The sequence below is a fragment of the Arvicanthis niloticus genome, chromosome 4 (assembly GCF_011762505.2).
Source record: "Arvicanthis niloticus isolate mArvNil1 chromosome 4, mArvNil1.pat.X, whole genome shotgun sequence".
NCBI classification, from domain to species: Eukaryota; Metazoa; Chordata; class Mammalia; order Rodentia; family Muridae; genus Arvicanthis; species Arvicanthis niloticus.
Genome location: NC_047661.1, coordinates 99,119,196 through 99,132,023, shown reverse-complemented (window position 1 = coordinate 99,132,023; position 12,828 = coordinate 99,119,196). Strand labels below are relative to the sequence as shown.

At 45.3% G+C, this 12,828-nt stretch overlaps 1 protein-coding gene and 1 long non-coding RNA gene across 3 annotated transcripts in view; one reads left to right on the top strand and one right to left on the bottom strand.

Moving 5' to 3' along the window:
- Positions 1–12,828, top strand: part of Slc44a3 (solute carrier family 44 member 3) — a 74,487-nt gene that overhangs the window by 50,005 nt on the left and 11,654 nt on the right. The gene's annotated exons all lie outside the window — the stretch shown is intronic.
- On the bottom strand, positions 350–4,179 carry LOC117706520 (uncharacterized). The gene is made up of 3 exons (XR_004606582.2): positions 3,949–4,179; positions 1,469–1,644; positions 350–609 (listed from the first exon to the last, which is right to left on the bottom strand). It is a non-coding gene; the product is annotated as an uncharacterized LOC117706520 (long non-coding RNA).

Below are 12,828 nucleotides of genomic sequence, written 5' to 3'. Positions count from 1 at the left end.
TGATTTGAAAACATGTTAGAATTTTTTTTTCAAATTTTAGAGGAAAATTACAAAATTCCATTAGATTTTTATTCTCGTATACAAGGAAGGTTTTTTTCAACCAATCAGTAAAGTAAATCCCACGATTGCTAAAATATGTGAAGTTTTCTGTTGTTGGTTTTTGTTTTTTTATGAACTACAACTAGTGTGTTACTTTGTTTCCTTAGACTTTGTATTCTCTAGTCTTGTATTGTATCTAACTATCCAGGTGGTGCCTGGCAACTATCTAAGTCTGGGACCCTAGGTTGGCAGAGAGTTGGGAATGGTACAAATTGGGAAAGACATCATTCCGGACAGACTTTGTTGAGTGTTTGGTTCTCTTATTTTTTATTTTTACTTGTTGTCGTTTTAAGCAGTTTTCCTCTTCTATTTTTTTCCTTCCCGAAGAAGTGGGAGTGGGTGTAGGAAGTGAGTTTCCGGGTGATGCCAAAACCATTTAGAAACAACCAGTCTCCTGGGGGAATCTCCCAACAAATGGCAGCCTCCTAGGCTTGCTCTGTCTTGCAGCTGTCTGCCTCTGCCCCTTCTTGCTTTGTGTAACTTGAGCTGGCCACGCAACCTCAGGAGATTCTGTGGGTTGAAAGAGTTGGTTTAAGTAACTCCTACATCCATAGAGAGCCTCCTGACCCTTGGTGGGGTACCTAGCTCAGCACAGAGGCATGCAGATACCACCCGACTCTGTCATGTGCCTGTGAACCAGAATTAGGAACTGTTTTCCTGTGTTCCAAACCGACACGGTCTTTCCCCCCCCCCCCACCTCCCCAAATGCTTCTTAATCCATGGCAAGGCTGACCCTGGATTCATGAAGATCTTTGTGCTGGCCATTTGGAATCTTGGGGGTTGGGCTTTCTAGCATATTTGAGAACAAAACAGAGCCATCTCTCTGCATCCACTTAGAGGGTTTCTGCCAGGAGTGCTGCTCGGCTATGAACAACAGCATATGTGACGGACAGTGGGACTCTGGACAGACAATGGCCATTGTGGGCAGCCTTAGAATTGGACAAGTACTATTGTGCCCGGCACTACACCTATCTCATTTACACACGAAGACAGGTGTGTCTCCCTGAGGAGGGGACAGGTGCACTGACATACGGGCGTGCAGCCTCCTTCCCTTTGCCATCTGGATGCGAGCTAAGCCAGTGCAGAGATTGTTGCTTCCCCGGCATTTGCATGAAAGCCCGGGCGGCTCTGCCTTTCCTGAGCAACAAGCAGGTTTGTCAGAAAGGTTCAGACAGTACCATTCATTTGAGTGCAGAGTAGAGCTTGCTGCTCCTGGGAAATAGGTTCATCTCCCCTCCCTCCTCCTATGCACTCCTCCCTCCCCCCCTGCCTGCCAGTCATGTCCAAGCTTTTGTAGTCAACTTGACTTTGTAAACTCTAAGGCCTCTGTCCCCGGCCGGCCGTGCAGTAGTTCTTCCTCATTGCCCACCTTTCTCTCCATCCATGAAGGGCAGCACTATTCCGTGACTTCTCCATGGCGGGTTTTGGTTCATCACAAGCCAGGGGTGGCAGATCTCCATTGACACTTCTCCCCCTTTTCCAGAGCAGCCTGCACATCTTAGGGGAAGGATGCCATGAACAGTGGGAAACAGCTCTAGCTAGATTCTGTGAAGGATGGAAAGACACCTAAGAGAAAGGTTTTTTAGCCACCAATGTGGCCCTAACTCTGGTCATAGAGCATCCTGGCGGCCTTTCTTTCTAAGGTGGAGGTGGCTCAGGCCTCCTGCTTGCCCTGCTGGCTGGCTCAGAGCTATCCCTGGGCAGCCAGCTGTTGTGAGAGCCTCCTGTGTGCTCGATCTAGAGGGGAATGCACATGTGTGACCATATTGACAGTTCACATGAAGGTTTGTAGATAGACTGATAATCCCCTGCTTGCAGCTGTCTCGTGGCAAATGCTATTACTCCTGCTTTAGATAGAAAGGAATTAAGGCTCCTCTTTGTCAGAGGCCCCAGACTGTCTGGAAGAAAAGGAGCTGAATCCTTGCCCTTTCCCGGTGTGCACCTCAGGAGCTGGGGGCGGGGACGACTTTGTGTTCCCATCCCAGGCTCAGCTCCCACCTGCTGTGAGCACACTGCAACTGTCAGGGCATGAGAGGGTGAGGCCCTAGGGTGCTCTTCTCTAAATGGACCTTGGTTCACCCTCAGTCCTGGGGGGAAAGGCTCAGGGAGCAGCTGCCCCTTTGAACAAGACTCTGAGGTCCTTCCTGACTTGAGATTCTACTTTGAGGAAAAAATAATTGGAGTTTATTAAATGAAGGATTACATCACTATCAAGTGGGGAAGGGTGATACAGGGGTACCTGGTAAAGCAGGTACCTCTGCTGGGAAGTGACTGTATTCAGCATAGATGACTCTGATTTCCTCCCCACTGTGCTACCCCCAGAGACAAGGCTGCCTGCGGTGTATTGGGTCCTCACAGATGCTAGGCTGAGCACTCTTAACATCACCTGTATTAACTACAGTGGGCCTCCTCAGCCGTCAGCCCTTGAGGGGGTGCACTGTTATTCTCTTCTGAACAGATGATAACATTTAAACTCTAAGGCCTTAGACAAAAGGAAAGTGAGAGTTGCCTCTTGAGCTTCGGAAAACCACAATAGGCCTTCCTTGTCAAAGTTCAAAACTGGTGAGAGACACAAGAGTGGAGCCTGAAAATATTGACTCAAACACCAGATCAGTTGGTTTATGGGAAAATGCATCCCATAAGCTGCTTGTCAATGGTTCACCCTTCATTAGAGGGACCAAGCCACTCTCTCACAGGTCTTACCCAGAGAGTGGAAGCTGGAGATGAGGGTGCAGTTTCTGTAACAGCAGGACACGCACCTCCAAGAGAGTCAGGAAAGGGCTGAGCAAGCCTGTGCTCTGCTCCCCATATCCCCATTCCCCCCATCCCCCACACACTGACTCTTGAAGTCTGCCTCTTCCCCAAGGAGAAATGATATATTCTCTGAAAGGAGATTCTTGACCATCCATCAAACAAACAAACAAACAAACAAAAAACAGACAAACAAACAAAAAACAACAGGAGAATCTGGGTGATATTGGCTTCATGATTCAAATACAGGATTAAACTTGTCCTGGGAAATTCCTTCCACAGGCTAGGTCCTCCAAGCCCCAGCCCTTCAGACATCAGGAAACACCTGAATGTAGCAAAACCTGTAGGCCAGAGGGCTTGGTGCCTCATCCAAAGGTACAAGGTGAGCAGAGTACTATCATCTCTATCCTGTGTCTTCTGCTTTCTGTACTTCACTAAGAGGAAGGTAAGTGTGTCCCATTATCCAGTGTGAGTTGAGCCAAACTATATGCAGACTGACTCTTCACATGGACAACATGCGCTGCTGGGCAGAAGGGTAGGAATGTTTGGGCCCTCGGAGGGCCAGGATCTCCCCATAATGATAGGATGAGACTCCCAGCTTCCTGCTCCAAGGCTCTCCTACCCACTCCCCTCCATCCCTCTAGAAGACAATTGTCCTTGTCTACCAGCTTTCTCTCTTCCTAGAGCCCTAACCCTCTTGGGATCTAAATCCACATTTCCATTTCCCCAGCAATGGACTAGAATAAGAATTCTGTTTGAGGATCTGGATCTGAGTCATATACTATGGGACCCTTCACCTCGTTAGCTTCTGTTTCCTCAAATATAAAACAAAAGCCTCAATGACTACCTCATGGTCAGGAAGGATGATTAAGTAAGCTAATAACACCAATACTTAAGTGTGCCAACTGCCTCTCCTTACATGTTTCATAAATGTTCTTTGCTATAACAAAGAGAAGGTATCTCCTGATGGCTAAGGGGCCAGGAGTCTGAGGACACAGCCTGTGGAAGGAATGCCCTCAGAGGACTAGTGAAAATACAAGTCCCAGATTTACCTGGTTTTGCTGTTCAGTGGAGGAGAGAGAGGATTTAGTTACTCACCAAGTCACCAAATACAGGAAGTCGGTGTGCCAGAGAAGTTGATAGTTGAAGTGCCTGTTTCCCAGGGTTATGAAGGATGATGAAAGCCCTTTTGTCATCCTCTTAGCTCTATGGCTGGCATAGAGATAAAACAGAAGACATTAACGTTACCATCCATCGCCAGCGCATGGCTGACTGTGTGAGCTCCTGATTGTGAGCTCTTGGTACTTGGAAGACTGCTGAGTTCATGAGATTATTCATCTAATCCTCTCAGTTGAGGGATATCAGTACCCATGGGGGGGGGGGGGGAAGAGTCACCTAAGCTGTTTTTCTCAGCCCCAGCCCCAGGCACTACCACCTGTATTCTTCACTCCTAGGGAGAGCAGATTGTTCAGAGTAGCGCTTTTGCTTCTCACAACCCAAAGTAGACTGAAATCAGGACACAGAGTACGACTACATCAGTCAATTGAGAAAATAAGCCCAGCCAGCCCATCAGTTCTAGGAGACAGGCTTGTCTGACCCCGTCTCTTCTCCATCAAGCCTTCATGTCCTCCATTTTTCATCAGGAACGCTGGTGACATGGCCTAGCAAATGTAACTAGGATTGCTTCTAGAAACACAAGTCTAAAAACCATCACCCTATCATTTCTTAATCGTGAGATGCACTTCACAGTTCTGAGCTTCATGTAAAACACAAAGCCGACAACTTATGTTCTTACCTTCCCGTCAGAGCATGCCTTAGAAATGCTGGGAGTAGCAGATGGGAATCCTTGGGTTTAATCGATGATCTGTGAAGATTACCACTGAAGTTACCAATTTCCTCATGGAATAAGGACACGCTGTGACACTGCTGGATATGGAAGATCTTACAGCTATATACCATACCGATCTCCTACATGCTTGCCGCACCCCCCCCCCCCAGCAGCTTTGTGAACAGAGCATCCTCTGTGTTCATAGGTGGGGGGGAAGATGCTCAGAATGCAAGAGGAATGGCCTACATTCCAACAATACTAAACAAATGCAAAGAAGAGATTACCGTTGTTGTCTCCCAAATCCATTTAGCTTGAGAAACGGAATTAAACAATTAAGTAGCTCCTACCACAAGTCTAATCTTTTTCATAGGAAGAAGATTTCTCCATACTATCTCCACGTTGGGTCTTTTTCTTGGGGGGGAAAAAAAAAGCTACTGTCAGAGTCTCCTTGAGACTCCTCCAAAGTCCTTACAAGCAAGGCACCCACTGTGGGTACATTTCTTGACTCTCTCTCCTCAGTTATTTCTGTCCTAGACATTGAGAAAAAAGTGGTTTGCCCACAGCTAGAGAACACACTTCTAAGAATGAATGAATGAGAGAGGGAGTGAGTCATAGTGATTAAGAAATAAAAGTTGTGATCTGGCTGTCAGTAATCTGTGCTAGAATCCCACCACCTGAGTTTCATCTTTGAACAGGACTGTGAATCAAAGACCAAAACTCAGCGGTGTATCAGGTCTGACTTTGAGTTCTGGTTGTGCAGGAAGGTGAATCACCATTTGGGGGTGATGTGTTTATAAAAAGATAAGGAGTGGAGGCATGTGTTCTATGGAGGTATAGTCAGGTATGGATGGAGGGGGTGCCTCCATGGGCCCATGCTGAGGCATCCCTTCCCCCCCCCCCAGCCCCCAGAGACCAGCCACACATAATAGTATAGAACAGAGTTTATTAAGGGCATGTGGAGGAGAGTTAAGAGGTTAGTAGAGGCAGAGAAAGGCGGGGGGCGGGGGGGGAAGAAGTAGAGTAGGGTAAGAGGAGTAGGGTAGTAGAGGCCAGCCATGAGCACATGGGGGGTAGGGGAATGGGGGGGTGTTGCAGCCCGTACTCTGCCTCAATGCTTTGGGGCAAGTCTCTCTCATCAAGTCTCTCTTATTGAGTCTCTCTCTCCTACCAAGTCTCTCTTCTATTTTCTCAAGTCTCTTCTATTGAAGGGAATTCTGAGGTATTTATATACACAAGCAGGAGAACACAGGTGAAAACACTTTACCACGTGCACCATACAGCTCAGGTCACTAAACAGCAAAACAAGCTCTGTGGGATAAACAATATATTTATCAGAGTGTGCTTCAGCTGTTATAGGCTTTTGACAACCAAGTCTTTCATCAGGGTATATGGTTCCAGATGGCTGCAAAGTTGATCTAGCCGCTTTCTACTAAAGTCGGCTCCCAACAGGTCCCCCTTTTTAAATTTTTTTTCAAAAGGGAAGGCTGGGAAAACTTATGGAAACCGTGCCTGTCCTAGGTTGGAACAAAGGACCCCAGCCTCACTTAAGATGGTGAGGCCTCCCTTATTTTAGGGGCAAGGGTCTCGATATGCTCTCTTAACCGTCATTGGCTATCCGGCTTAGCACGTAAATTAGGGGTTAATCCCTGTCAATCTTGATGACAGAGGTTTCAGAGTCCCCTACTTCCAGCCTGTAATAGCGGACCTGTATGGGTTTCATTTGTTATCTGTTGCCGTACCAAAGCCATCAGTTTGTTGAACAGCATGAACCCGAGAGACAAGAGACTTAATATCTAAACCGTTGATATAAAAGCAACACTCTTTAAGGCAACACACAACTTCCCCTGTTGGAGAAGTAGAAGGTCTAAGCCTTGTACCCACAAATTTATACCAATGAAATCCTTGAATTTTGCATCAGCTTAGTAACAATTATACATATAAAGACAGCCTAATATTAACCACCTCAGTCCCCAAGTCCAGGGAATTGGGGTGCCGCCTCTTCATTAACTTTTTCAAGCTGAACATGGGCGTTGACTTTTAGAAGAGGAATGAGGGGAAGGGTAAATTGATAAGCATCTGAAGTCTGTCTTAACTGCATCCAGCTGGAAGTCCAGGGCATCAGTGAACATGCAGGTGATAAGATTCATTCTCCAAAGCTGTGTATTCTGCAATATACAAATCTCAAAACAAATTTTAGTATCAGGATATTTTGTTTGATTCTCTGGAATCTAGTGTTCTGGAGGCCTACCTCTGTCATGTCTGATCCATATAATTCTGGAAGACATAACTACTACCATAATGACCTCATCAGAAAACTCATAGAAAAACCTTTTTTTTCCAAATTAGCCTTTCCTTAAGCCAGTAACCAGAAAAACCTTTACATTGAGTTTTTATCCAGAAAACTATAACTATATAACTCAAAATCACACCCATTTTGAAAGTTAAATCAATTAACATTATCATTCTGCTTAGCTCTCTGTCTAGAGCAGCCTTCTATTTATTCCTCACGTCTTTAAAGCCTTTTTCATCTGTTTTTACTCACTTATTTCTTGCCCCATTTTCGTTACTATAACCTTTATCTATTTATCTGTTTGGCTCTCTTGACTCAGAGCAGCCTGCAATTTACTCCTTGCATCTTTAAAACCTTTTTCATCTGTTTCTGCTTACTTATTTCTTGCCCCGTTTTTGTTGCTATGCAATCACCTTTGTTTCACTTCCGAATTCAGCCAGCTCCGTCAGTCGACTGGTTCTCCAGCGCAGGGTGTCTTCCACTGTATCCCGCTTACTGGAGCCCGACGTTGGACGCCACAAATGTTGCGGCTTTTACTCTGTCTCAACGGTTTGGGGCTAAGTGCTCTGGTCAAGAGAGAGAGTGGGGCTCTTGGGGCAAGAGACACGAAGAATGGAGACAAGTCAGGGTGTGATCAAGTCTCTTTCCAAGTCTCCTTTATTGAGTCTCTCTCTCCTACCAAGTCTCTCTTCTATTTTCTCAAGTCTCTTCTACTGAAGGGAATTCTGAGGTATTTATATACACAAGCAGGAGAACACAGGTGAAAACACTTTACCACGTGCACCATACAGCTGAGGTCACTAAACAGCAAAACAAGCTATGTGGGATAAACAATATATTTATCAGGGTGTGCTTCAGCTGTTATAGGCTTTTGACAACCAAGTCTTTCATCAGGGTATATGGTTCCAGATGGCTGCAAAGTTGTGTAGAAAGCCGCTTTCTACTAAAGTCGGCTCCCAAGGGGGGGGGTGGGGGGAGGGGGAGGGCAGGAGCAGGAAGGGAGGAGCAAGAGCAAGAGAGGAGTAAGAGAGCAAGGAGGGGGCAAGCAACCCCTTTTATGGTGGGTCAGGCCTACCTGGCTATTGCCAGGTAACTGTGGGGCAGAGCTTAGAACGCTAACAGAGGGTTTTTATCCAAGGTTTCAGGTATTCCCAGGCATCAGTTAGCACAGGTTGCCCTTGGGGAAAAAAAATCTGTCTTCAGGAATCCTTGGGCCCTCTCTAGGAAATGGAATTCTTTTACAAAGCCGTGGCATATGGTCTGATGTGCCCAGATTTGTGAACAGTAGGTTACCAGCTCTTCCAAAAGAACACATCTCTGCAGCTTCCTCCTTCCTAGATAAATGAAAGCCCTAGAGGTAGTCATGAAATGCTCTTACGCTTGTTTGTTTGGTTGGTTGGTTTGTTTTGTTAAGACAAAGGAAACCTAAACCACTGGTCAGATCCCACCAACCTCTGGTCCTTTGTCCCATAGCACAGTGGGGTTTTCTTCTGCAGGTGGAGAAAGACCTGACCACACACCTTCTGCTCCAAGGCACTCAGACCCTGTTGGGAAGCTCTTCCCTGCTCTTTCCACATTGCAGGGTTAAAAGCTGAGAGAAGGGGGAAAGCTAGTAAAAGCGGTAGATGGATTCTCTCTTTGCCCTCATGTGATACATACAGCCAATTTAAACTTGTCCCCGATTAGCTTACAAAGGAATGAGACTCAGACCATGGTTATTTTATTTGGGTTTGACAATTACTGAGGGGTAACCCATAATCTACTCTTCTAACTGCTGGTCTGGCTACCACCCCAACTGTGTACCCCAGATACTTGCTGTTTCCCCTGGCTACGTGTTCATGGTCCATCTCCTCTCATGATGGCTTCTTCCTCCCCTTTTGCAGCTATGGTCCACAGGATAGGGAGAAGGAGAGGTGAGAGGAGGAAGCCGCCATGAGGAGAAGTAGCCAGGCCAGCAGTTAGAAGAGTAGATTAGGGGTTACCCCCTAGTAATTGTCAAAGCCAGATAAAATAACCATAGTTGAATCTCATTTCTTTGTAGGCAAGCTGAGGGTAATCTTGAATTGGTTATTCTACACCCACACTTAGCTCCTTAGGGAGACGGGTAGAGCCTGAGTCCTGTAGGGAGGAGAGAAGGGAGAATGTGCGTGCGAAAGAGACTGGCACACACATGCACCTGGCAGAGACAGCAGGCAGCCCTTCCGCTCAGAGAATCATCTCTCTAGAGCAATGAATCTCAACCTTCCCAATGCTGTGACCCTTTAATACAGTTCATGTTGCGGGGACCCCCAACCACAAAATTATTTTCATAACTATAATGTTGCTACTCTTGTGAGTAGCAGTACAAATATCTGAGTGTTCTTAGTGAGTCTTAGGCGACCTACTGTGAAAGGGTTGCTCAACTTCCCATTTGACGGTTGAGAGCCACAGGTTGAGAACTTCTGCTCTAGACATTGGGAAACAAGTTCTCTGAAAAGTAGACAAGGGAGTGGTGTGGATAAATTTAGTTCCATTAGATGTCTTAAGTAGGTGGGGCTAGGAAGTCTCTCAAGGCTTTGGCAGTTGGATCCGGCCTTTGACAGCCGTTGTGGTTTTATCTGCTCCTTTCTTTTGCCTTTTACAGAAGAACGCTTCAGTTGGCATAGGGGTGGGGTAAAGAGAGACTTAGTGAGATTGCTGAGGAATGAGACAGCTGCACTCAATGACTTCATCAGGGTGCATCCCAGTGTGAACGTGGAGAAGGGTTCTCTTGGGGTGTTTGCCACACCACGCTTTTCACCATAAAAGGAACAGCAAAGAAAGGTGGGGACGTCCAAGGAACAAGAGGCGGCTAGTCTTGCAGAGTGCCCTATTCTAGTCTGTATCTGGGAGCTTGACCCAACCAGACCTTCAGACATGTCTTCTGCCTGAAGGATGACCATGAAGTGCATATGGTCTCAACACCAGCTCTGAGTTTATGCTGCCTTTGTACAGCAATTTCATTTACAAAGAGTGGCTGGGAATTTGTAAAGCAAGCAAAAAAAAAAAAAAAAGTACTACCTCAAAAGAGCTGCCCTTATCTAGGACCGAATGACAGGAGAACAGCTTACTGAGTAGATGTACCAGTGGAGAGGGTACATTGAAATGAGAAGCCCAGCAGCCAAGTGTTGGGAGTTCAGAAAGAAAACAAATAGGCATCACAATTAAGATGTTATAGTACTGGCCTAAACAAAGGGACATGTTAGCTAGATATGTAGACTTTAGCAACAGAAGAGAGAAGCTAGAAAAAAAATCGACTCATATATGGCTAGCAACATCAAATTATATCATACAGAGAGGGCAGGCTTCCCAATAAACATGCTTGAGAAATCTGGGATCTACATGTAGAAGACACACTGTGTAGCAGTCAAACACCAACTCATAATGAACTGAAACCTGAAAGTAAGAACCAAAACTATAAATCCCTGGGCTGAAGAGATAGTTCAGAGGTTAAGAGCACTGGCTGCTCTTCCAGAGGACTCAGGTTTGATTCCCAGGACCTTTATGGCAGTTGATAACTACTTGTCATTCCAGATCCAGAGATCTGGACTCTTTAGTCCTCACTGGGCAGTGCATATGTGTAGAACTCTTACATGCAGGCCAAGCACCCATAAATTAAAGTAGATTAATTTTTTTAAAAAGTGATAAACAAAACAAAAAACTGGAAGAAAACACAGGAAAGGTATGGAAGGCATTGGATTTGGCCTCAATTGCTCATTTGACACACACACACACACAAAGGAAAGGAAGGGTCCACCTTAAACTCAAGACCTGATGAGGTATGTCTTCATGGCCAAGCATCACCAGCTACAGGCCAAGCCTCCTAAGAAACAATCCGCAGTGATCCACAGAGTCAAAGACCCATTTTTGGACTGGGAAAATATTGCCACAAGTCACATGTCATAAGAGACTAATATCACCAATGTATGAAGATCTTCAGCTCAACGACAACCATATAACTTAATTTTTTTTTTTAAATGGGCAAAGGATTTGAAAAGACATATGTTCAAAGAATCCATACAAATAGACAATAAAACACATGAAAACATACTCTACATCTAGGGAAATAAAAATTAAAACTATTTTAATAAAAATTAAAACTCATGTCCATGAGGTTGGTGAGTAAATAATTATACAAATAGTGTGAAATATTATAAAGCCTTTAAAAGGAAAGAAATCCTGTTATTTGCTAAAGAAAGTATAAATTTGAGAAGATATATACTGTTAAATAATCCATTTCAAAAGGACAACTGTCATATCATTTCATTTGAATGAGTCAGTTTTTCAGCACTGTGATAAAATACCAGAGGGAAACAACTTTAAGGAGGAGGAAGGTTTTATTTTGGCTCATGGTTTCAGGATTTTCAGTCCATGGTAAGTAGGCTCTGTCCCTTCTGGGTGAGGCAGGACATCATGGGGAGTATTCGAAAGTCAAATTCAAGTTTAGCATGAAGGAATATTATTTGGAAGGTAATCTTTGCCCAAACCATCTTTATTTATTTATTCAGCAAATATTCCTGCAGACAGAATAAGGGGGGGGGGGCTCAGAAAAGGCATCTTGACAGAGGAACTGTGGGGTTCTGCAGAACAGTGCAACAGAAGGGGGAGAGAGGTGCAGCAGGGTGTTGGAGATGGCAGACCTGGGGCCATGCTGGTTCAGGTCATAAGTAGAGGCCCTCATCTAAGAGGTTCTAGGTGTTCGTGACCTTGGCAGAGACAAAACAATTTCAAAAACCATGAAATTGAGAGGCCAGACAGAAAGAGAATTATCACAATAAACATGCCCTAAAGTTAAAACACAATGCTAGGGAAAATAAGTCTTTTAACCCTCATAACAGTTTTCGTGGGCTGGACAGATGGCTCAGCGGTTAAGAGCACTGGCTGTTCTTCCAGAGGACCCAGGTTGGAGCACCAACACACAGTGGTTCACAACAGTCTGTAGCTCCAGTTCCAGGGAACTGATCCCTCTCCCAAACTCCTAAAACTAATACACCTAAAAAAAAAAAATATTACTTAAAAGCAACAGTTTTCATGTCGGTTTAATCCATGTGTGTTGAAAGTGTGAGCACACATGTGTGCACAGCATGTGAGGCCAGAGGACAACCTTCTGTGTTACCGCTCGGGTACTGTCCACCTTAGTTTGAGACAGGGTCTCACAGTGGCCTGGAACTCACCGGGTAGGCTAGGCTGGCTGGACAGTGAGCCACAGGGACCGACGTGGCTCCACCTCCCAATGCTGGGACTACCAAGCTCATGTGCCACCACAAGTTGTTTGTTTGTTTGTTTGAAACAAGGTCTCATTCTGTAGCCATGGCTGGCCCTGAATTCTCTCAGTAGACCAAGCAGCCTTGAACTCACAGAGATCTGCCTACCTCTGCCTCTAGATGCTGGGGTTCAAGGCACGAGCTTCTAGGTCAGGCTCATTTTGTTTGATTTTTAACTTGAGTTCTATGGATCTGACTTAGGTCTTCAGGCCTCCAGGACAAGTACCTGACCAGCTGAGCAGTCTTTCTAGTCCCCGTTTTTATGATTGATTTAAGAAGGGTTTTAGGACCAGTGAGATATCTTGCTGGGTAACACCGATTGCTACACACACGCCTGGTGACCTGAGTTCCATTCCTGGAATTCACAGTGGGAAGAGAGAACCGACTACCATGTGTTGTCCTTGGACCTCCACACGCGTACCACGGACTTGTATAGATGCATGTGAATGCACGAGCACGCATGCGCACGCCCACATGTGTGTGCGTGCACACACACACACACAAAGTAATAATAAATAAAATAAAATTTAAATAAGTTAATAGAAAAGGGGTTTTAGAAAGCTAATTCTTGTGTGTGA